This window comes from Capricornis sumatraensis, chromosome 16 (assembly GCF_032405125.1).
Source record: "Capricornis sumatraensis isolate serow.1 chromosome 16, serow.2, whole genome shotgun sequence".
NCBI classification, from domain to species: domain Eukaryota; kingdom Metazoa; phylum Chordata; class Mammalia; order Artiodactyla; family Bovidae; genus Capricornis; species Capricornis sumatraensis.
In genome coordinates, this window is record NC_091084.1 from 30,404,183 (window position 1) to 30,428,722 (window position 24,540).

General features: G+C 51.6%; 1 protein-coding gene across 2 annotated transcripts in view; it reads right to left on the reverse strand.

The window, feature by feature from the left end:
* Nucleotides 1-23,591, reverse strand: part of FXYD6 (FXYD domain containing ion transport regulator 6) — a 36,314-nt gene extending 12,723 nt beyond the window's left edge. For both annotated transcript variants that reach the window (XM_068988217.1, XM_068988216.1), the window contains exon 1: nucleotides 23,504-23,591. The gene's annotated coding sequence lies outside the window, so the exon portion shown is untranslated. The remainder of the gene's footprint in view (nucleotides 1-23,503) is intronic.
* Between the last annotated feature and the right edge of the window lie 949 nt (nucleotides 23,592-24,540).

The window sequence follows — 24,540 nt, forward strand, 5'->3', positions numbered from 1 at the left end:
TCCAGGGGGTTGCAAAAGAATCAGACACAACTGAAGTGGCTGAGCACACACACACACACACGACATTCTTAAGATTTCTACCTTTTTCTTGATGGACTATAGGCCGCCAGGCTCCTCTGTCCACGGGATTTCCCAGGCAAGGGTATCAGAGCGGGTTGCCATTTCCTCCTCCACGGGATCTTCCCTGAATATAGTTAGTGAGTTATAATTTTTACAGAAATGTTTCCTTTTCTATTCAAATTTACTGCCATAAGGTTGTTTGTAGTATTTTCTAGCTATCATTAGAAATCTTTGTTGGATCTGAATTATGTTCTTTTTTACATTGTTAATTTTGTTTATTTGCGACAACTCCCTTCTGTCTTGATTGGACTCCCTAGAGATTTAACTGTTTTACTAGTCTTCTCAAAGAACCAACTCTTAATTTTGTTGATCCTCTTTATGGTGTTTTAAATTATTCTTAATTCTGCCCTTAGACATTCTTTGGGTTTATTTCATTGTTTTCTCTTTAGATTTGTCTTCTTCTATTGCTTGTCTAGCCCATTAATATTTAGCGTTTCTTGCTTTCTAATATTAGCTGCTGCTGCTGCTGCTGCTGCTGCTGCTACGTCACTTCAGTCGTGTCCGACTCTGTGCAACCCCAGAGACGGCAGCCCACCAGGCTCCTCTGTCCCTGGGATTCTCCAGGCAAGAATACTGGAATGGGTTGCCATTTCCTTCTCCAATGCATGAAAGTGAAAAGTGAAAGTGAAGTCGCTCAGTCGTGCCCACCTCTCAGCAACCCCATGGACTGCAGCCTACCAGGCTCCTCCATCCACGGGATTTTCCAGGGATTTTCAACTATAATCTTCTAAGCGCCACTTTCATTCCAAATATAAGCTTTGAAATGTGACTTTGATTATTGTTTAGTTCTTAGTTATTTTAGACTTGTGCTATAATTTATTTGACCTGTGCCTCAAGAAGCATGCTTTTTAAATGTTCAAATGTATAGTGATTTTAAATTTACTTTTGTTACTAACTTCTAACTTAAGCGCACTGTGGTCAGAGAATGTGCTCTGTAGTATTTGGGTATCTAGAAGTTTATTGAGACTGGCTTTATGATCTAGTATATGGTTATTCACTTCAAAAACTATACTCCATGTATTAAATTACAAATACTTTTCTTGTTGGGAAAAAAGTTCTATATGCCATTGTGTGTGTGTGCTAAGTCGATTCAGTCATGTCCGACTCTTTGTGACCCCATGGACTGTAGCCCACCGAGTTTCTCTGTCCATGGAATTATCCAGACAAGAATACTGGAGTGGATTGCCATTCCCTTCTCCAGGGGATCTTCCCAACCCAGGAATTGAACCCAGGTGCAGACGGTAAAGCATCTGCCTACAGTGCGGGAGATCCGGGTTCAATCCCTGGGTCAGGAAGATCCCCTGGAGAAGGAAATGGCAACCCACTCCAGTCGTCTTGCCCGGAAAATCCCATGGATGGAGAAGCGTGGTAGGCTACAGTCCATGGGGTTGCAAAGAGTCGGACACGACTGAGCCACTTCACTTTTCACTTTCTCCTGCATTACAGGCAGATTCTTTACTGTCTGAGCTCCCAGGGAAGCCCCTGTATGCCATTAGATTAAGAAAATTAACCATATTGTTGAAATTTCTATATGTTTCCTCATGTTTTGACTGTGTGACCAATTTGAGAATGTTGCTTTATAATCTACCACTGTGAGGAAGGATTTATAAATTTATCCCCAAATTTCTTATAATATTATAACAGTAAGTTTAAAATCGTTACATTGTCCTGCAAGCTGGCTCTTTTACGATTACATATGAATCCTGTCTTAAGTTCTACTTTCCTTTCCACTTTTCTTTATGCATTGTATGTATAAGATGCAATATCATCTTACAGTAAACAGCTAGATGAAAAAAATTCGACCTGATTATTAACTTTCAAGTTTACTCCATTTAACTTTATTGTGACTACTGACATATTTGGTCTGATTTCTACCACCTGTTTCCCTCCTACTTTTCTTTTGTGTATTTCTCTCTTGATTTTTTTTTCTAATTTATTTTCTCCCTCTACTGCTTAAGAAATTATCCAAGCTATTTCTAGTCTTTTGGTGGTTACCTTTGGAACTTGACCATTTGTATTTTCTATAGACTGAATGTTTGTGTCCCCAAAATTCATGTGTTGAAACCTAATCCTCAATGAGATGGTACTTGGAGGTAGGCCTTTGGGAGGTAATTAGGTCATGAGTTGGGGGAGACCTTATGATGGGATTAGTGCTCTTTTATAAAAGAGACCGCAGAGAACCCTCTTGCCCCTCTGCCATGTGAGGGGTCAGTGAGGAGACGGCTGTCTATCAGCCAGGAAGCAAGCCCTCATCAGACACTGAATCTGCTGGCACCTGGATCTTGGACTTCCCAGCCTCCAGATATATGAGAAATAAACATCTATTGTTTATAAGCCACCCAGCCTATGGTATTCTGTTATAGCAGCGTCATGACAGACCAATATTCAATTTCACAAAGATTTAATTTATATTTTTGGTCGTGCCACATGGCTTGCGGGATCTTAGTTCCCCAACCAGGGATCGAATGTAGGCTCCTGGCAATGAAAGCACTGAGGGCTAACCACTAGCACGCACGCATGCACAGCTGCTTCGGTCCTGTCGGACTTCTTGCAACTCTATGGACTGCAGCCCACCAGGCTCCTCCGACTGTGGGATTCTCCATACAAGAACAGTGGAGTGGGTTGCCATGCCCTCCACCAGGGGATCTTCCCAACCCAGGAATCGACCCCTTGTCTCCTGCACTGCAGGCGGATTCTTTACCTATTGAGCCACCTGGGAAGCCCCACGAACCACTAGACATCCAGGGAATTCCCTTAACAATGAGTTTAAATGTCTACAGCTAACCCAGGGATCAAACCCTGGTCTCCTGCATTGCAGGCGGATTCTTTTATCAGCTGAGCCACAACGGAAGCCCAAGAATACTGGAGTGGGTAGCCTATCCCTTCTCCAGGGGATCTTCCCGACCCAGGAATCAAACTGGGGTCTCCTGCATTGCAGGCAGATTCTTGACCAACTGAGCTATCAGGGAAGCCAAAATGTATAATAGTTATAAAGTAAAATATTCTTCTTGAAAAATACAAATCACCCCCTTCCTGATACATATGCCATTATTTTACAAAATTTCAGTTCTGTTCTTAATTCTATGAAGTAGGTATTAGTGTTTGTATTTCTTTGAAAAAAACACTTGTGTATAGATTCACCTGTGTGTATAGTGACCAGCCTTCAAGAGAGCCCCCAGTACCTCCTGGCATCCACACCTCTGTGCAGTCTCCCTTCACAGTGCACCAGGGCTAGTATGCTGCTGCTGCTAAGTCGCTTCAGTCGTGTCCGATTCTGTGCGACCCAAGAGACGGCAGCCCACCAGGGTCCCCCGTCCCTGGGATTCTCCAGGCAAGAACACTGGAGTGGGTTGCCATTTCCTGCTCCAATGGAAGAAAATGAAAAGTGAAAGTGAAGTCGCTCAGTCGTGTCCGACTCTTAGCGACCCTATGGACTGCACCTACCAGGCTCCTCCACCCATGGGATTTTCCAGGCAAGAGTACTGGAGTGGGGTGCCACTGCCTTCTCCGAGGGCTAGTATGGGTGACCAGTAAAAACATGGCAGAACTGATGTTACTTCCAGTATCTGATTATAAGCACCACAGCTTTCTTTTCTTGCTTTCTCTCTCAAGGACTGCTTGCTCTAGGGAAAGTTACCTGCCATGTTTAAGGATGCTCAGGCATCCTTATGGAGAGGCCCACAAGGCAAAGAACCGAGGAGCTCGGTTCAAAAGCCCACTAGAAAGTAAGGCTGCCATGAACCATTAAGCGGGCTTGATCGTCCAGCCTTCAGCGACTGTCACCCCGGCTGCTGCCAGTTTGACTGCAAGCTCATCCAAGGCCCAAAGCACAACCACTCAGCTCCACTCCTCCCTGACTGCTGACCCTCAGAAACTGTGCGAGATAATAAACATTTGTTGTTTTAAGCTACTGTTATGTTGCAACAGATAACTCATGCCATGTATTTACTAACCCATCTATTTATGATTCCTTTTGAATCTCAGGCATCTATCAAGCCATTTTTCTTGATTCCTGGAGAACATCTTAGAATTTTCTTTAATGGAGATCTATTAGCCGTAAACTCAGTTTTTCTTTATCGTTTCACCCTTCTGGGGGACAGATCTAACATTCCGCAGTAATTCCAACCTTCTAGTATTCAAGCCTTTGTCTGATTCCCTCCCCTGAACAGGGGCAGCAGCTGAGACTGCTTCTAGCTGGCAGAGGGGTTATGAGGCAAGCAAGGCCCCTCCAGGGAGGAGGAAGGGCACAGGTCAAGGGTCCCAGGCCACTAGTCACCGCTACAACTCTCCACAGCTCCACCTAATTACCGCCATAGATGCTTAAGCTCAAGTAAATCCCCACCCCCAACACACGTACGCACTGAATTCCTAAACGGAGTTATACAATTCCAGGTTCTGCAAGGGATAAACAGGCAAGCAAGACGGGGGGCAGTGTGTGAAAGCAGAGGACTCAAGATATTTCAGCAAATGTGAAGAGGGCTTCACAAGAGGCAGAGACTACACTCAAGGAGTAGCCAGCGTGGCAGGGCAGAGAAGAGGGAGCAGGGAATACAACAGGGCACCTGGGCTGTTTCCATGGAGGAGCTGACGTTCCAGCTGAACCTTGAAAGCAGGACGGGATTCTGAGGGACAGGGCTAAGAAAAGAGAAAAGGAAAGGCATTCTGGCGGAGGAGTCAGCATGAGCAAAGGCAGTGAGAAGGGAAAAGGGGGATCACAAACAGTATTCAATTTCAAGTTCAGTTCAAGTTGCACCTCTAGGCACTTCATTCAGTAGTGGCCACCTGAAGTGGCTTCCTCAGAAGGCTTCTGAATGAGGGCAGGTAGATGTGAGGGCCTTCATCCATCTGTGGTGTCTGCATAGCGCAGGAGAGGCCGTGACAGCCATCTGCCAAGTATTTGCCATTTCGAGAATAAGATACCTTCCAAAACAGTGAATAATCGAGTTGTGTAAAGCATGAGAGTGTGGGTGGCGAGAATTCTGATAAGAGAGCTGGAATCAGCCTCTAGAGGATCTTGCATGCCAGGCTAAAGAGTAAAGACCTGTCTTTGTATTCTAAAGAAAACATTTCTGATCAAGTTACAGCGAGCTGAAAGAAAGACTGTTACAGATTTGGAAAGGGACCAACTCTCCTCCTTCAAGCTGCTGCCCAGGCCAGGACTACGCCAGCCACACCTCAGCATAAGCTTCCTTGGGGGGGCCTCTTGGCCCCTACACCCATTTTTAAAAACCTTGCTGGTCCCTCTGGCACTGTCCCCGAGTCGAGTGGCCAAGGACGCAGACAGAGCCTCTGAAGGGACACAGAATGTCTTTCTCTCACGGCTGCACTGAGGACCTCTATCTCTTTCTCCTCTCCCTCCCACACAACTGCCCCTCACATTCCTTTCTCCCAGAAAGGAGGCAAGGCTGGCCGAGGGCTGGGGGAGGTTGAGAGGTGGTAGGCATGGTAAATTCCATTTCCAGGCCACAGAGGCTAAGTAGCAGATTGAAGGGTGGGCGGGAATTTTTGGAAGCTGAAAGAGCAAGGCAGAGTTGGGTGGAGCTGGGAGAGGGGGTTCAGGAACATCACATTAGCCACCTGCACAAGTGAGATCATGGACCGCCCCCTACCTGGGAGAGCCTGAGGACCTGGCCCCCGGGATGGGGCTCCGGCAAAGTCCTCACTTTTAGATAGAGGTGGGGTACTCTGGAACTCTAGATCTTTCAGACCGTCCTCCCCATCTGGAAAATGGAACCAGCCACCTTGTACTTCCTCTGAAGCACCTTCAGAGAAACAATTCAGTTTCCACTCATTTTCCTGCTCCGTTCCACGCTCTCATTTATCTCGACACTGGTGAACAGCTGACACTTCGGGTGGCAACAGCCTGTCCATGTTAATTTCCTTCCCTGATCTCTCTGCCGTCTGCACAGTTGCTTTTCTGCATGTGCAGGAGAGAGCAATCAGAAGAGTTTCTCTGGTTATTATCTTTCCATACTGAGTCACATAATTTCACATAATTGCCGGGTAAAAGCTGCTCAGAAAGAGAAGCCACGAGCTGATGATATAGCATCACGCTATATTATTTTTGATTCCACGAAGCAGTGAGGTAGATCAGAATACCCAGTTCTATTGTGAAAATAACTCAGAAACAACCTCCCTTTAAAATGCACAAGCTACAAATTACAGGGAAACATCCTCATCTCATCCTCATCTCTGTCTCACTCAGCCCCCAAGGCCTCGCTTCCCTTTCCTGGCATCCCACTTGCTTGCCTTCCTTAGGGTTCAGCCCATCAGAAATGTGCCCAGAGGGATCACCAAGGCCTGGGTCCTGGCAGGATCCCCAAAGAAAGATCAGGCCCCCTCCCTAGAAAGGACATGCTGGAAGGGAACCTTTATGGGGTCACAGAATGCCTGGAAAAGTCAAAGAGTTAGTCGTTCAGTCAAGTCCGACTCTTTGTGACCCTATGGACTGTAGCCTGCCACGCTCCTCTGTCCATGGGATTTCCCAGAATATTGGAGTGGGTTGCCATTCTCTTCTCCAGGGAAGCTTCCTGACCCAGGGATCAAACCTGGGTCTCCCGCATTGCAGGTGGATTCTTAACCATCTGAGCCACTAATACCTGGGCCTCATTGTTTAGGCTAACTGGTTACCCTAGACTGTTATTGCATGCCAAGGGACAAGATTTAGCCTATGATGTATCCAAATCTTTGGAACAAAGAAGCCTGTTAAAAGAAGATTTTGCTGTGTATAAATAGGATATAAGCATGATGTGAGGTATACCAGATGGACTCAGAACCACTGAATGCCAGTGAGTTAGAATGATTGAGATGAAAGCTCTTTATTTGAGGAGTCTCAAGTGCCAACAGAGAAGTGATGGAGCCAATGCATCTACCCAGAACTCACACCTCCAGCTCCTGCCTGCGGCTCTGATATGCTGGGACTGGGCGCTGGGCAGGCCAGGCCTGGAGGAGGGGAGTACCGTGAGGGAAACAAGCAGGCAGGGCAATGCCTGAGGGTGCTCCAGTAGCCTGGCTGGAGCCAGGAGAGACGCCAAGGCACCTACAGGAATGCAGTGACCGAGGCAGAGAGGAGGGAGGAGAGAAGCCCTGACAGGCTCCCGGCTCTGCATGAGATCGTCTTTAGGGATCTCTTTGGCGGTCCAGTGGTTAGGACTCTGCACTTCTACTGCAGAGGGCACGGGTTCAATTCCTGCTTGGGGAACTATGATCCCACATGCTGTGTGGCTTGTCCGAAAAGATAAAGACTGCCTTTGGTTAGTCAGATGTCAAGGGGGCCGTGCTGGCTTCTGGGAAGGTGACTGATAGAACCACGGCCACAAAGGGTCTTCAGAAGGACTGGAGGCCAACACCTCACTCTCTCAACAGGAGGCAAAGAGATGATCAGAAGAGTCCTTTCTGATTATTCTGGCTGTGCTGTGTGGGTGAGTTGGTAAAGAATCTGCCTGCAATGCAGGAGACCCGGGTTCAATCCCTGAGTCAGGAAGATCCCCTGATGAACCCACTCCAGTATTTTTGCCTGGGAAAATCCCATGGACAGAGGAGCCTGGCGGGCTATGGTAGATGGGGATGCAAAGACTTGGACGTGACTGAGCAACACACACACACTTATCACTGTAGCATGGATCTGAATGGTCTAAGGCCGGGCTAAGAGCTGAAAGCAGAGACTAAAAATTATCACAGACAAATTGGTCTGATTTATGGGGAAAGAGGCGGATGCTTTACATTCCTAAGACATTAGTAAGTCTTACTGTTTGGGAGGAAAATATTATAGAAGGCAAGAAGTCTGATGTCTTTGGAGTCAGGGGCCTGGCTCCAGCAGCCGTTTCAAGCCTCCTCAGCATCTGTTTCTATGAAAGGGTCATGCATGCCCTCCATGAATGGCACCTTTGGTCCTCAATCATACGTGCTCAGGAATGAGGCTTGGGTGTATGGTCAGTATAATCTGGTGGGTGAGGCCCAACTCCCGGCCCGGCTTTGAGGTGCGCTGCGCTTTTATGAGAACGTGGGTGACATAATGCCTCCAGGCCACACAGGCTGGAATGTTGTCTTTGATCTTCTCTGGCACCCCTTCTGCCCCCCTGGTCTTTCCACTCTCCATCCCCGCTGGGGCAGCCAGGCGTCCTCTGCACTCAATCAAACCACTCACATGCAGCTGCCCTTCTCTCTAAACTGCTCATCTCCTTTTGCTTCCCAACTTAGATGCTTTGATTCAAAGCTCTCTTGGGATTTTATGTACAGGAGAAAAAGAAAGCAAACAAAAGGACAGTCGTCACCTACATGGCTGCTCTGTTTGGAATTGTTCCCGAGGGTATTTTGGTGTCCTTCCTGACTGAGCCCAGCACTCCGCTCCACCTTCCCTGTACCAAGCTGCTTTCAGGATGGGGAGGGTCTGTCCCTTGCTTCACGTCCATGTGACAAGTGGCCTGGAATGGAGGCAGGGACCACATTGTGGCCTCAAACCCCCACAGTGTGCCCTATACTCTTGGACCTTGAAGCTCCCAGAGATCAGTTATCACCCAGTTTCATCATCTGTTTTTCTAAAATGCAACGTGATTCTCCTCTCTTTGGCCACTTTTGGAAGGTTCAAGGGGGCTTCTCTAGTGGCTCAGTGCTAAAAGAAGACCCCCTGGAGAAGGAAGGGGCAACCTACTCCATCCAGTATTCTTGCCTGGGAAATCCCACGGACAGAGGACCTCCATGGGGTCACAAAAGAGTCCGGACGTGACTCGGCAACTAAACAACAACAGAAGGCTCAAAACTCCCTTTCCTCATATAGCTGCAAGATACAGCTGCAGCTTTCTTGACTGGAGAAGCCTCCATACAATGCTTCCCCCAGGCCCATCTGCGTGAGGCAAAACCCTGGAGCCAATGGCATGAGCCTCAGGGACCCTGATGGCTGGAGCTCCTGCAGGTACACAAGCCCCGCCCCACTCACACTGCACGCTTCTGGGAGCAGAAGCCTGGACCGCAGTGTGAAAGCAGATGTGGAACCAAGACAGGTGAGTTTTCTAGGTGAGTCGTCCAGCGGTGAGCCTGGCTGTAGGAATAAGCAAGGCACTAGTGACTGGCAGTTTGGGAGTCTATGGGACAGAGCCCTACTGGGAGCATTGGAATCATTCTATGGGCCCTATAGAAGGAAGGAGGGTCCATAGTTACAGCCCAGCTTGGGGCCAGGATTAGATATAAGAAATGATAATAATAATCATGATAAACAGAATATCGGTCAGGTACTATTCTTACTACTTTAAATAGTCATTCTCACTGAATCTTAAAAATAGCCTGGAAAATATATATTTCCATCAAACCCATTTTAAAAGGAAAGAAACTGAGGCAGAGAAAGAATGGTCCCTTGGTGGATGAGAGCTGGATTTCATACTTCTGCCCAGCTCAGTCTGCCTCCCTGCTGAGGGAAGAAGGGTAAACTTCCTGCTGTGAGCCCTGGACTCCAGCGCCCCCAGCCCCACACCCCAAGGGAGGGTTCACACCGACTCAGGGACAAAGGCCACAACGGGCCACCTGCACTGCTGCTCCCAGAGGGCTCACACCCCTGGCAGCTGCCACTCTAGTCCTTGCTGCTGTCCCAATCCAGTGGGCTTAGGCTGCAAGGCTCAGGCCCGGATAGAATCAGATGAACTCTGCAAAGAGGGGGCTCCCGCCTCTGGGTAAACATTTACCAACCAAGTCCTAACATCGCTCTCCTCAAACACATCCCTGGCAGAAAGACAGAGTGGAATTCAGTGTCTGCCAGCTCACACCCAAGAATTTCTATTCCCTTGTGAATAGAGTTGTTCACTGGAGAGGGTGTTTTTGTTCTTTTTTTTTTGGTAACAGAGTATGGAATTTGTGTAGCTGTTTAGGTCAGAGTTGACAGCATAGCATGGAGGGATCTGGAGGATCAGCCAACCCCAATGCCCACTTTCCAAGGCTATTATAAAAGTCAAGTGAGGTAACAGACGTGAAGGTCCTTTGTGAACTGTAAAGCTCTGTGCTAACAATACCTAACAGCTATTAGGCATTCATGGCATGCCAAGTACTGTTCTCAGTGGTTTATATGTACTAACTCATCCAATCCTTATGGTAGTTCTAGGAAATGGCTCCATTTATGATTATCCTCATTATACAGATGGAGAAACTGAGACCAGGAAGAATAAGCAACTTGTTTAAAGTCCTAGAGCCAGAAGGTAGCAGAGCCTGGATTTAAACCCAGTCAATCTGGCTCCTGCTCTCCATCTCTCTACCATCCTGCCTCTCCGCTACTCAGTGGCTTTGGGGTCTTGAACAAGTCTCTATCTCTTGGAGTCTTTGCTTCTCAAACTGGAAAACAGGAATCTCAGGAGCTGTGAGGATTAGATGAACTAGCCTCTGTGCATAAGCAGTTATCATTCGCCTACATCCGTCCCTTTGGCGTCTCCTTTTGGAGAGTAGACAGCTCCTCCCCAACTCCAACCTTGAAGGTCTACTGGAGGCTGCCAATCGCAGCCCCTCCCTTGTTGCTAAAAGGACTGGGTTTGAAACTTCAGTGTCCCTCAGGGGTTGTCACATAGTCTGGAAGCAATAGAAGAGGGTTCATAGCAGCCAAGGTGGGGAATCTGGTGTGGAGAAGTCAGGCAGCAACTCACCAGGGAAGAGCTGGCAGGAGAGAGAAGCAGGGAGAAGAGATGGGGAGAGGGTCCCGTCCAGGTGAGCTCTGCGCTCCCACAGGCTCCCTGCCTTGCCTCAACCAGATGCAATGGTTTGGATCATTTGCAATGAAGGGGAACCATGTCACAGCAGGAAGTCTCTGCCTGCTAAATAGCAAGTGCTTTTAAAGTATCAACTGCTGATACTATTAATATCATCATTCCCCCACCTCCTTCCTCAGCTTCCGCCTTGATTTTCTAGCTTCTCTTGGGAAATGGGGAAGAGAAACAGAGAACAGAGCTGGGGAAAGGCCCCAGTGGCCTCCTTTCACTTCCCTCCACCCCTGGAAGGCTCCAGCGTCCCCACAACAGGGGCGGGGACAGGCCTTGGTCCACAGCAGAAGCAGGCAGACCCCGGCTTAACAGAATCAAAAGGCCTCCGGGGGTCACTACCCTCTTCTTCCTTCAGAAAAACAGGCTGCATTACCCAGGGCTGCCGACAGGTGACGTGAGGAGCACAGATCTGCCTGGGCCAGCTGAGGTGGGTGACGTAGCCTCCCAGCCCCAAGCGCAGGAGCCCCCCACCCAGAGACCCAGAAGCACGACAGAGGACATTAGACAGAAAAGGAAAGAAATCCCAGAGAAGAGAAGCTGACCAGGGGAGGGGGCCCAAAGAGAAGTGCAAGCAGGCAGGCAAAGCGAAAAGGAAGAGGCTCCGGGACAGAATGGAGGCTGGCCAAGGAGAGGAGCAACAGAAGGTAAGATGGTAGGATGGCATCCCCGACTCAATGGACACGAACTCGAGCAAGCCCCGGGAGGCAGTGAAGGACACGGAAGCCTGGCGTGCTGCAGTCCACGGGGTCACGGAGTCAGACACGACTTAGCGACTGAACAACAAAGAAAAGGCGCTCCTGATGGAAACTGAACAAGGGGTGGACAAGGTGGCAAAGCAAGGAGAGGGTGGAGACTGCTGAGAAAAGACATCTGCTTTGGAGACACATCACGCAAGCCCCCACGCTATCTTCCTCCCCAGAAGCCCCCAGCTGGGCCTCCATCCTTGGCTCCCCCGGAGCCTTCGCCACACCCTGCCTGCCCCAGTCACACCAGTGCTCCAAAGAGCAGGGGAAGGAAAATGTGCCCGGGTTGGGTGTGGAGAGAAGGGTCAGCAGACAGCTGCAGCTCCTGGGAGAAGCCAGTTCACATCCCGCTCTGGCTGCAGGGCAGCTGCCCAACAGGAGACACGGGGTCTCTGCTGTCCCAGCAGCCTGCTGGGCAGCGGCCAGGGGCCTGAGGCTTAGCCCTGGTGGACCTCAGGTGCCCCACCCCTAGGTCAGCACGCCTAGTCTTCTTCCTAAACCAGAGGCCTCCCAAGAGAAGCCACTGCCTCCCGCAAGGGGCCCCTTCAGGGTATCTCCCTAGGAGGCTTGGGCCCTGAGACTCCCGGGGTTGGGTGGGTGCCAGACGGACTTCTGCAAGACTGGGATGCTGTGCCCAGGACACCCTGGTCCTCCTGCCTCCTAGGTTTAAGGAAGATTGCAGTAAGGTCTATCGGACCAGAGACTCCTGTCCTTCAGCCTCAGACCCTCGAGTGTACCTGTGGCAGTCGTAAGACAAAGGGGGACCAACTGTGTTGTGTATGATCCACCCACCCTGCTCCCCGCCCATGATGGCTGAAGGGGATGATCACAGTGATGGTGGTGACGCCCCTAACATCAAACATCCGTAAGACGCCTGACTTACCAGACAACTTCACAAGCATCAGCTCAAAGAAACACCGCAGCTGCAGGAGATGCTGGATATCAGCACCATTTTACAGATTCGAGAAGGTGAGGCTCAGAGTTACGTTACTTGTCCAAGGCCCCACAGCTAACAATGGCACAGCTGGCATCGGCCCCTAATTCTGTGGATGCCACATGCTAGGCTTTTTCCACTCTTCCTTGCTGCCTCCGCTGGCAAGTGCAGCAATGCATGGGCACTGAGGGAAATAAAAATGCTGACCTTGACCTTGAGACCAAGCAGGGCCCATTGGATGGAAGTGGTCTGACCCAGTCCAGGGGAGAAAAAACAGGACGAGAGAATAACCCAGATAAAATTCAACAGCTTTAACGTTGACGCCGATGATGTCATTTTCTTTCCCTTTCACAGTTTCCTCCCCAGCTCTGTTCTGTCCATTATGACTGATGTGAAGGCTGGGACCCCGGAGCCCCTTTGGAGGCAGGAGGGCTGGCTCATCCGTCAGCCATCGCTGGACCCCAGCTGTTCACAGGTCTTCCTGTCACTCACTCTCAGCTGAGCTTCACACCAGCTCGGGCTGTCTTCTCTCCCTCCCAAGCCTCCCCACAGTACCTGCTGGGCACCCTGCTGCTCTCTGCCCAGCAGAACATCTGCATCTATTCAGGAAGCAAGACAGTATCCCAGACAGGTTGTAGGAGGTCCCGGCCACTGGAACCAGGCTCACAGGGCGTGCCAACAGAACTACCGGCCCAGCAACTGACAGCCTTTCAGAGCAGGCTGCCAAGCTGCAGACCCCACCTCCCATTTTTTCCTTGGTCTGGCTCAAAATGAGATTAAGGTGTAGAACTGAAATAAAGATAATCCCTACTCAAAAATATTTCCACAACTGCAACATTCTCCCAAGGAGAGAGTTCTTAATTCCACCAAACGTTTTGTTTGAAAGGTAAATACTTCCAGTCCTAACAGTTATTTACATCTCGGCCCACGTTATTGAATTAGATTGATTTCCAAACAGCTGAGATCGGCCTGCATTTAGGTGGAGAAATTGGTAGAGAAGAGGAGACTAATTTTGGAACGAGGAGTAATTTTGGAAAGAATGGTAACATTATTCTTCCAGGAACCAAATTAACAACAGGTACTGATGGCCTCCTGTTGCCAAGGACCTCAGTCATCACTGGGGGAGCTGCAGCAACAGAGTCCCTGCCTTATGGAGCTTACAGTCTCACTGAGCTCACAGGGTTTGCTCCCTGCCTCCAGAACACCACGTCCTATCTGTGGCAAAGTCCTAGCCACGCTTACTCCTGCAGGATCTCTGTAAGTTTCTCTTCCACTGCTGGCTGTAGTTCAGACCCTCATCACTGCTCCCCCGGGCTGTTGTGGTACCTTGCATAATACGGTAGTGCCTGCGTGCTCAGTTACTTCAGTCATGTCCGACTCTTTGTGACCCCATGGACTGTAGCCCGCCAGGACCCACTGTCCATGGGATTCTCCAGGCAAGAATACTGGAGTGGGTTGCCACACCCTCCTCCAAGGGATCTTCCTGACCCAGGTTTCAAACACACGTCTCTTAGGTCTCCTCCACTGGCAGGAGGATTCTTTACCACTAGCGCCACCTGGGAAGCCCAGCACTGTAGTGGCTGCACCTATCTTTCACCCTCTCCCTATAATCTGTCTTGGACATTAATTGGACTGTATGATTTAATACACCAAATGTGTATGCTGATCACTTCTCTATCAAATGCAAGTGTACTCATGGTGTTTCCATACCCTAATTACTTTTTAAAAAATCAAAACTTTTTAGCCTGGCATAGAAATACCTCTGTCTCTTTTCTACCCTTCTAGTATTTCCTCCCAGTACTTTCAGCTAAAATGATCTACTCCCATCCCCCACCACACTGTATCGAGCTCCAGGCCACTGAGTATTCTCTTCCCTCCACTGAGCACAGCCTTCCCTTCCCTGTGTAGTCCAGTTCTCAATCCTGCATCTTAGGATCACATGTCGAGCTTTTGCATAATAATAATAATAATGGGGATCAACTAAGTCCCACCAAATTCTAATCTCTGGGGGTGTGACCAAGGCATCAGTCATTTTTAGAATCCCTCACTCATTCTAGGCTCAGCAGTAAAGAATCCACCTGCAATGCAGGAGACTTAGGTTTGGTCCCTGCATCGGGAAGATGCCCCGTAGGAGGGCATGTCTCCCCACTCCAGTATTCTTGCCTGGAAAATCCCATGGACTGAGGAGCCTGGCAGGCAACAGTCCATAGGATCACAAGGAGTCGGACACGACTGAAGCAACTGAGCACACAACTCATTCTAATGTGCAGCCAAGGCTGAGAAACACTGTCTTTGTCCAACTGCCACTCCAGCCCATGGACTGAATTGCAGGCTTCTTTCTCCAGACTCAAAGAGCACCAGTGATCTGTCATTAGCACTGACTTGCCACACAACACATTCTGGTTTACGCTCCCTTTTTAACAAGGTTCTCCTGGCTGGAAGGTCTCTGTTACGCCATGACTTGTAAGAGCTGGGGTGGTGCAGACAGCCACCAAGTGCTGGTTGACAGACTGATGTTTGTCTTGAGGAGGGGAAAGAGCACAGCTCCTATCACCAGGCTTTGGGACTGTGCAAAAGTGGGGGTGCTGAAAGGGACTGGAAGCCTAGCCCTCCCTGTCAGTATCAACAGGGATAAATCATGCTGACGGTACACACCCTTGATTTGGTGTGATGAAAATCATACTTTACCTCTGTGATCTTCCTCCACCAAACCCGTAAGCCAAGAAAAACATCAGATAAAACCCCACTGAAGGGTATATCTACAATATATCTGACCAGTCCTCCTCAAAACTCTCAAGGTCATCAAAAACAAGGCAATTTAATGTCACAGCCAAGAAGAGCCTGAGCAGACATAACAACTAAATGGAATGTGGCTATCTGGATGGGATTCTGGAATAGAAAAAGGACATTAGGGGGAAAACTAAAGAAACCTGAATAAAGATGGTCTTTAGCCAATAATAATATATCAACATTATTTCATCAATTGTAACAAATATACCACACTAAGGTAAGACAGTAATCAAGAAAACTGCAGGCAGCTTATGTTGAAACTCTCTGTACTAGCTGTTCAGTTTTTCTATAAATCTAAAATTTTTCTTTAAAAAGTCTATGAAAAACAATAAATTTTTAATTCCGTTAAAAAAACAAAACAGCTCCCCAACCCCCATCAAGCCCACATCTGGTCACCTTCCTGGCAAGCAGCGTGGAGCCCTATGCCCTGCTGGTGGTGTCCAGTGCTTCTGTGATAGGGGCTGGGCTTCTATGGTTCAGAGAACCACAAAGCCAAAAACCCAGCAACGGCTTTTAAAGCTGCCTTTTAAAACAAGTGCTTTGGGTCCAACTAGAGGTCACGGATGGATCTGTGGGCTTCAGAGGAAAATGCAACGTCTTCCCTTGATTTGCATGTTAAATGCTCATCAAACAAGCATTAAACATCACGTATTCTGTTTAATAGCCTATCTGCAAAATTCCAGAGAAGGGCTGAAGAGCATAGAGAAGTCAAAGCCTGGGACTGAGGAGAGAGCAGAGAGTGGTGATATTCTGATAGGCTGAGGGGCTCAAGGTGGCTGCAGTCACTTCACTGAATTCCGGCACTGCCCTGAGGCGGCTGGACCGCTGACTGCCCAGAGCGCCGCAGCTGACGCCCACCAGGGTGGCCCCTTCCTCCCAGGCCCCTCAGGCCTGACAGGGTCTCCTTGAGGAGCCCCACCTCTGGGTCTGCACCACCATCCTTCCGTCATGGAGGAGGGCACCGCCCAACAGCTGCAAGGTGGGCCTACTGGCCCCCACGATGCAGAGCTCTTCCCAGTCCTCAAGCCCGGGCCCAATCCAGCCCAGTTGCGCAGGGGGAGTGGGAGGGACAGAACCCCTTTATCAAGCACAGAGAACTGTTTGAACAAGGAGGCACCTTTATCTTTAACGTGGAATTACTTCTGCGGAAAAGGAAAAGAGCCGACCACGAAAAGAAATAAAGCCCTCTCTTAGAAGCGACTCACTGGACTCACAAATCACAGCCACAGGCCTGGTTTCTAAAAAGACTCCCTTGGAAAGACCCCAAGCTGGCCCACCAGCAGGGTCTTGGGGCCTTGCTGCTACCCCCGGCCCCCATCACCACCGAATATGACAGTCTTGGCAGCGCCAGGCCAGCCGTCACCCCGTGGCTTCCTCTGACCGCCCCCAGAGGTGGGCACACGGGGCAGCATTGTGCGGCCGACCCTGCCACAGGCCCAGGACACGAGCTGTCCAGAGTGAGTCAGGGAGCGGGACTTACTGCTGCCGGCCAGCCCGGGGGCCCACGCCCCTGCCCCCGAGGGGACCTCAGTCCAGTTCCAGGGAGTCAGGATGATGGGCCGCGGTGCACAGAAGCCCCAGACCAGGGCCCTGGCAGGCCGGGCGGGCATGAGCGAGTGAGTCAGGCCAGCCATGGGATCACCTCCCCACGCCTGCTGACAAAGGACCATTCAAGAGAGGCCAGACAAACAGTCCCAGCAGCAGAAAGAGAAACTCAGAGCAGCTGCCAGGCCCAGAGGCCCAGGGGGCCAGGCCCATGAGACCCTGCCCACAGGCAGACCGCAGGACAAGGCCGCCTGACTGGCCCTTCCACTCTCTCTGCCCGACCGCCCACTGCCTTGAGAGCACAGCTCTGGGTGGGCAGTTGAGCCCACAGGGCACTTTGTCTGTGCTCTCACTGACTTGCCTGGTGGTGGAAATGACATGGGATGACCCCTGACCTATGGGCCCGTATACTTGGAAACCTGCCGAACCCGGTCACTTGCCGGCATGGAGGTTTACCTGACCTTGTTTGTCTCAGCTTCAGGAAACGTACTGTCTCCTCCTTCCTGTTACATGCCTCATTGCCCCAGTCCCCACAGAGCCAAGGCCCACGCCTCTTTCCAGGTGCCCTCCATCAGACTATGAGCTCTGTAGAAGGAAGGCACCTTCTAGGCATTCTCTGAATCACCAACACTTTGCAGATAGGCTGCTCAGTTAATGCTGATGACTGAAGGATCAGACGTTCAGCACCATTATCCTTTTAAGTCAAATCCAACCTAAGCTCAAAACAACTCAAGGATCTGTGTGGAATTTTAAAGGAATTTTTAGACTTTTCCAGTGCGCCCCTCCCCCCATTTCCTCCCGCCCACTCTCCAGGTCTCCATCAAATCCCAGTCACCAAAACACTATGATGAATCAGCTTCCCTCCATTGCCTTCAGTCCTTAAGCACTTCCCAGACCTCCTGAGCTGTGCTCATTCACTCAGTTGCGTCCGACTCTTTACGGGCCAATGGACAGTAGCCAGCCAGGCTCCTCTGCACACGGAATTTCCCAGGCAAAAATACTGGAGTGGGTTGCCATAGCCTCCTCCAGGAGATCTTCCCAACCCAGGGGTCGAACCTGCATCTCTTGCATCTCCCGAATTGGTAAGAGGATTCTTCACCACTAGCGCCACCTGGGAAGCACCCCCCGCCCCCAGACCTCCGATGAGGTCAAATTCCTAGTTTTCAAACTCTACCAAAGGAACAGGACAAACTGAGATGACCCATGGGCAGAAAGGAATGTACACTTTAGGTGTGTGTGGTGCGCACCTGCGGGGCGAGTGACAGGCGGGAGACAGCCTGGAGGGGCTTTCAACATGCCCTGGTGCGTGAGGACTTTTTCCCACATATGTTCAATTCACAGATGCTCACTGGGCTTGCTCCATGTCTGACACCATGCCCACCCCTCTGCCATGTGGGGAAAAAACAGACCTTGCCTTTGAAGAAGCAGGCGAGGGTGTGGGGAGCAGGCATGGACGTAAGTAGCTAAGTACAGGCCCAGTGGGAGTAGCCTTTAAGGGAAGAAGCAACAGAGCGTTTCAGGGGTACCAGGAAGAGGAAAGTTTGTCTGTTTACTAAGAAATGTGCAGACTCTTCGCAATCGCATGGACTGTAGCTTACCAGGCTCCTCTGTCCACGGTATTTCCAGACAAGAGTACTGCAGTGGGTTGCCATTTCCTTCTCTAAGAAATAGGAAAAGCTATCTTAAAGAATGAGCACTGGAGAGGGGCCTCAAAGGACACTGTAACAATAATGAGTGCTAAGTCGCTTCAGTTGTGTCCAAGCCTCTGAGACCCTATGGACTACTGTAGCCCCACCAGGCTCCTCTGTCCATTGGGTTCTCCAGGCAAGAATACTGGAGTGGGTAGCCATTCCCTTCTCCAGGGGATCTTCCTGACCCAGGCATTCCTCATCTCTTATGTCTCCTGCACTGGCAGATGGGTTCTTTACCACTAGCGCCACCTGAGAAGTCCAAAAAAATTGAAAGAAATTCTAATAATAATAACAATGTGTCATTACTATTATTATAGCAGTTAATATCTAGCAAGTATGTTCTATATGCTAGGCACAAAGAAGCAGTTGACATAACTTAGCCCTGCTCAATCCTCATGCCCATTTGACAGATAAGGAAACTGAGGCTTAGAAAAGTTAAGCAAGCTAGGAAGCATCAGCAACCAGATTAGACCCCAAGTCTGTGCATCTCCAAAGGCAACCATCCCCTGCTCTGCAGGCCAAAGTAAGGGTTCATTCCTGCTAGGGCCTGAGCAGAGGCAGAGGGTAGGAAGGCCAAGGCTCAGGATGATCACATGGAGAAGGTGCCTGGTGCGATAGCTGCGGCCAGGACCCAGAGAGCTTCGAGGGCCACAGCCAGGCACCTGTCCCCACTAACAGGCACGGAGAGGTTGGAATACTGGCCCACAGGATCAGTGGTAATTAAAAGCAAGAGGGCTGAGAAAGTGGAAGGAGAGAGAGCCCATCACCATGGTCTGGGTGAGAGATTGCAGCTGGGCGAGGTGAGAGAGTGCAGGGAACCTGTGAGCTCACGCCTGTGTGTCAGGTATGGATATTATGTATGAGTGAGAAGGGGAGAGAGAGTGCAAGTGTGAGACACACATGAGCGAGTGCGGGGGCCCTGCTTGTTGAAGATGGAGGTTGTGGGGGGGGGGGGCCCTTCTGGGTGGGAGGTGGGGTAAGGTCAGCCGGGGACAAAGGGAGGGACCAGGAAGGAGCGCTCAGAGAAATGAAATCATCATCTCAGAGGGCTCTGGGTCCTGGAAAGCCCACAGGGCCTGGCATAGGGAAGGGACTCAGTTAACAACTCTTAAAGGGATGTACGTATGACGTTAAGACCTTGCTTCTGGTCCCCTCCCGAGGACTGGCTTTGCCCTCCAGCCACGTGAGGGTCACTGTCATTCTAACTAGATCCTCCCTCATCCCTGGCCCCAAATCAGAGCTTCTGAGCTGCAGCAGCCACATTCCCACGGCCCCAGCCTGGTCCCCTGGGCCCCAGCGCCCCTCCTGAGCCTCCCGCTCCCCCGCGCATCTTTGTAACAAGTGTGTCCCTGTGTGGGCTCCAGGCTAACTTCATACTTTCCCAGGTCAGAGTCTCCCCTCCCCCTTCCCATTCCAGGGCAGAGAAGATGCTGCCAAATTGGATCCAAGGTTTTGTTTCGGCCAGAGATATTCTGCTTCTCATCAGAGACAGACAGCCCTGACCAGTGCCTCCTGTCACGCTCTCCATTGCCCCGAGGCTCTCTGTCCAGAGGATTCATAGACTCAAATGAACCTGGCCTCATCCCTTCAGAGACCACATCTCCCAAGACTCCACCAGGCCCTGGTTATTATCCTAGCAAAACGGACCAAGTGGACATGGTGTCCAGGAGGGTCAGGGGCTGCAGCCTGGGAGATAAGAAACTCAGTCTCGGATTCTTGAGCATCTCCTGTCTCACAGGGTGAAAGGGAAGCCTTCTCGGGGTGACCAGAGGCCAGCCCCTTCCCTGCTCCGCTCAGCTACAACCCTGTGTTATAAAATTATAAGCACAGTTAGGCACCTGGAGAGAAAAGGGATCTTTTTCAAGACGGTACACAGTCTACAAAAACTGGGAGGAAAACAAATGCCTTAGAAATCATGAAATCTGACCCCTCTATGGCAGATGAGAAACCAGAGGCCTAAAATCATGGAGGCTTTTGGGTTCGATCTGTGGTCAGGGAACTGAGATCTAGCATGCTGCGTGGTGTGGCCAAAAACTAAAAAAGATAATAAAATTGCGGAGGCTTCAGTTGCTGGAGATCAGTCTAAGCCATTCCTGACTATCACCAGAAACCCAGTTTGCATCTAAAAGGGCTATCTGTGATATGAATGCCCTCCCCCTTGGAGCACAGCCAGGACTACCCCCTGGGTCTGCACCCCTGGGCTCTCCTCTTTCATGCTGCAGGCAGGGGCGGGGCCTCTCATGACTAGTCTGCATCCTCAGGTGCTCAGGCAGAAGCTGGTGGATGATTTGTTAGACAATGAGTCCTGGGGGCTACCTGGCACAGTTTGCCATCCAGATGGCTGCCAGCAAGGCCCAACGGGGCCAGGGGCCAGGCTCTGCTTACGGGATCCAGGATCCGATGCTCTGGCTTCCCTATGGCTGTGGGGAGTTTCCAGGGTCTAGGGAACTGCCTCTGCCCCCTCTTCTCCTGGCCACATTCTCCAAGAAAACAGAAGGAAGCAGGCTCCCCATCCACTAGAGCACCCATACTTTGAAAGGGACATGGTAGTCCCCAGAGGATTGCTGGCAACAAAGAAAAAAAGGCAAGTGAAGCAAGTGATGTGCGACAGGAAGTGTGTGTGTTGGGGGGGGGCGGGTCACAAATCCTGGCTGAAGAGTCAGAGGCCTCAGCCACAGTGGAGTGTGTGACCTCCGAGCCTCAGTTTTCCCATTTGCATGATGTCCCGATTGGATGTCCCCCTTCCGGCTCTGAGAAATCTAGAATTCTGAGGTCAGGGACTGTCTTCCTCAGGATCCTGGTAGGTACTTAAAGTGATCCTTTAAGTAGGTACTTAAAGCAATTCACTGAATAATTGAATGAAGTGGGGCCCAAGTCAGTCCAAAGATCACAAGTTGGCCAGAAAGGAGACGCTGGCCTCTAGAGTCTATCACCAGACCCGGAGAGAAGCTACAGGTCTTGGGAAAGCTCTAGCAATCCAGGAGCCCTTGGCAAACTGCCTTCCTGTTCGAGACACACAGATGTGCTTGGAGGAGCCAAGGAGAAAGCAGGAAAGTGTCCCTGGGGGATAGAGGGCAGCCTGGACACTCCTTCCCCGCCCATCATCACCCTACGATACTTTCTAAATACACCTGGCTCCTCTTTTGCTGGCTCCTCCTCCTCCCAACCCTCCTCAAGGCTTTGTCTCCTCTCCCTGCCCTCCCCTGCTCTCCTAACACAGTCACACCTTTCCTCCTTCCTTTGTGGAGGTTCAGAGCCTCAGCATGCCTTGGAGCTGCCTGATCCTGTGTTAGGCAGGAAGGCTCAGGGGCAGAACTGAGATGCCTAAGAGGGGCTAGGAGCCTCAGGCTTTCTTAGGGTCACGGCAGGTAGGAAGCAGTGGGGAGAGATTTAAATTCTGGCCCATGCCCAACCTCTTGCATCTAGCACGCAGGAGAGGGGCTCCCTAGCCTTGTGGGTTGTGTGCTGTGGTTTGGTACATGCATGGTGTATTTGGTGTGTACATGGTGTACATGTGATATATGTGTGTGCTGTGTGTTTATGCAGTGTGTGTGGCAAGTAGGTGCGTGTCTGTGTGGGTGGTGTCGTGAGTGTGCATGTTTGGGGTGTGTTTGTGATGTGTACCGTGTGCTGGGGGAGCTGGAGTGGCTAGGGGTGACATCAGTGTGAGGTGGGAGCTAACATTTCAGGGTCTCCTACCCAGAGAAGTCAGGGGTAATCAGTATCTAGGCAACCATGTTGGGGGGGAGGGGAGGAGATATGGAGGTGAGGAATGGGCAGAAAAGGAGGGAGGCTGAGAATTGAAAAGGGGTTTCCATGGCAACTACTGGGCAGGTCACGTGAAAAAGGCCAAAGCAGAAACAGATATAGACATCAGCACATACACACGATGAGGCTACTGGGACCCCAGAGTGGGGGCCCTTCCACCAAAGACATGGGCTGCCCACTGATCCTTCTCCAAACCTGGAAATCTGGGCCTAGGCAGAGCGCACGATGCCAAGAAGACAAAGGAAGCGGAGACAGAGGCCACACTGGCAGGGAGAAGCCCTGGAAGCCACAACCCCTGAGGCTGGATGTGGGCAGCGGGGGCCTGGCCAGGCCCATTCTCCAGGACGCCTGCTCCCTGCTCCCTGCTCCCACCCTCGGGTGCTTCCTCTACCAGCCACCACTTGTAAGAGCCCAGAAGCAAGTGCCAGGAGCCCCTTCCAACTAAGCAAGGAAGCCCAAGAGACACAATGGGGAAGGCTGTGCCAAGGCCAGCCCTGCTGGGGAAAGAGGGCAGGGTACCAGGAAAGGAGGGAATGGGGCGAGGGGACCAGGCACCCCCCCGCCCTCGGAAGAAGCCAGGACGGGTTAGACAAGAGGAGAGGAACACTGATGCACTCTCTTGAACCCCGTGCCCTGGAACGCCAGCCCTTTTTCTTACCTGCCCCTCCTCCCGGTGCCCACTGCCCAGCCCCAGCTCCCCCGTCCTCCAAGCGCCAAATCAGCAAGTCCCATTTTGCATGGCTCATGTGTGCACGCTCATGGCCAGCCACCTCCCCTCGTCTTCACAACCGCACACTCAAGTGTCCACAGCTTCCAAGTAACAAAGGGAAAACTACCCCGCCCTGGTACGAGGAGAGCAGCCCTTTCCCCTTCTCCGAAAACCACAGCCTCAAGCTCCAGGCAGCAGCAAACGCCTTGTCCGAACAGCTTCACCCCCACCGCCACGGCCTGTCTCCCCCGTCGGCCGCCCCTCTTCTCTTCCGACGCCCACCTCCCCTTTGGGTTTCCATCTCCTACCCGCTCTCCGCTGCCCTAGCGGCGTGCCTGGCGAGAACCGCTCACACCCATCGAAACAAACCTGCCCGGGCAGCATCCTGGCGCCGCGCGATCGGTCCCCACCCCAGCCCCTCTCCCTCCTCGTTAGAGGAACCCAACTTCGCCACCTCTGCAGCAGCTTACCTGCGCGGCGTGTCCCCTCCGAGACAATCCCAGAAGGATGAGTGGAGTCCGGAGGAGCCTGGGAGTGGCGAAGCTGGGGGAGGGCGGTGGGCGAGGCTTTCGCTGTTTTTCCCGCCTCCCCTGCTGGGAAGGGTGGGGGCGGGCTGGAGCTGCGCGTCCGGCAGGGGTGGGGAGTGGTGGGCGGGGGCTCGGCCGGGGCTGGGCTCCGGGGACCGCGGTGTCACCGTCTGCCGGCCTCCGGGGAGCGTCGGCGCGCGGACCCCCTTCTCCTAGCCGGGCTGCCCGCCCCTCGAGCGCGCCGCCGCTGCTCCTGGGAGCGGGCGGGATTCAAGGGGCAGGCCGCTTGGAGAAGCAACAGGAGACCGCCGCCGCGGAGACGGGCCAGGGCGCGCGCATCCGCCGCCAGCTGTTGCTTTTTGGTTTTCCTCGGCTGAGGGTGGGGAGGGAGCAAGACAAACACGAAGGCAGAGCTAGTGTCTCTCCGAAATAGTAAACTCGGCGGGGGGCGGGGGGCGGGGGGGGGGGCGGGGAGGGGGACGGAAAAATACGAGAAAATAACCCAGCACCAGACACTGCAACCCACGGTAACTGGGAGGCTTGGCAATTAAGGGGAATGCGCACGTAAGGCATGAATGGCTGTGTCGTAGGCGCGCCGGTTCTGGCTGGAGTTGTCATTTTCAGCGAGAGCCCGGTGGGCTGCTGGAGGCGGGGGCTCGCCGGAACCACAGCTTTGCAGCCCAGATCCTCCTCATTGGGGCGCCTCGTCCTGCCCCTGCAGGGTCACAGTACTGCCCCCCTCCCCAGTCCACTTCTCAGGTCCAAATTCGAGAACGACAAACCTTCGTGAGATTTAACTCCTAGCTCGGCCACTCCGCCCGTGACGCCCCCTTGAGCACAGCACTGAAGGGCGCTCTGGAGCCTCAGTTTCCTTCCTCGTGAAATGGCGGTGAGAACACTGACCCCCAGAGCTGAGCCCGGGAACAGAGTGGGCGCTCGGTGAGCAGGCAGCTGCTCTGAGGAGCAGGGCCTGTAGGAAG